This window comes from Octopus bimaculoides, chromosome 1, assembly GCF_001194135.2.
Source record: "Octopus bimaculoides isolate UCB-OBI-ISO-001 chromosome 1, ASM119413v2, whole genome shotgun sequence".
In the NCBI taxonomy this organism is placed as follows: domain Eukaryota; kingdom Metazoa; phylum Mollusca; class Cephalopoda; order Octopoda; family Octopodidae; genus Octopus; species Octopus bimaculoides.
The window spans coordinates 151,609,628-151,610,321 of record NC_068981.1 but is presented as its reverse complement, the minus strand read 5'-3'; positions in this window follow the sequence as shown (position 1 = coordinate 151,610,321).

The following is a 694-nucleotide window of genomic DNA, read 5'->3' as shown; positions in this document are numbered from 1 at the left end:
ACATATATGTATTTATAAATGTTGAGAAAAATATAGCCATACATACATTTTTCGGTTACTCAGATTTTCACCATCTTAAATTTTTGTTACATTCTTGTCGTCAGTTACTTCATATTGTTCCTATTATAGTTAAATCAACAAATTCCACGGGATGGTCTAGTATGTTCAAACAAAGTTGGAGTGGAAACAATGTTATAAAAACATCTCATTTATTTACCCAACAAACTAACTAGCATTTAGCAACTAAATACAAATATTCTGTTCAAATCTCTTTTGTTATTGTTATGATTATTAAAAGGCTGGTGTGTTGATAGACGATATATCAACAGGCTTGAAATAATTTTCGTCATTACTTCTGTTGACTTTGTTCTGATGCTCTCGATGAAGTAACTTTCTAATAATATATTTAGATTAATTCAAATGAGTATAAGGGTAATGTATATGCAATATGGCTGTCTTCCAAGATATCATAGATAATATCGATATGTGAGAACAAACTAGTTCCTTCGTATTATAGAGTAATTTTAACCAGATATAGCTCTTTTCACCTGTTTCAGTAATCTTCATTTCAATCCCAGTTCAAGTCTAAGAAAGTCGCTGATTCTAATTATGACCATTTTAACCTTAATATAGAATAACCCAAAGCCATATTACACTGAGTTATATGGCGTGAGTTAAGAAAAAAATTGCCCGT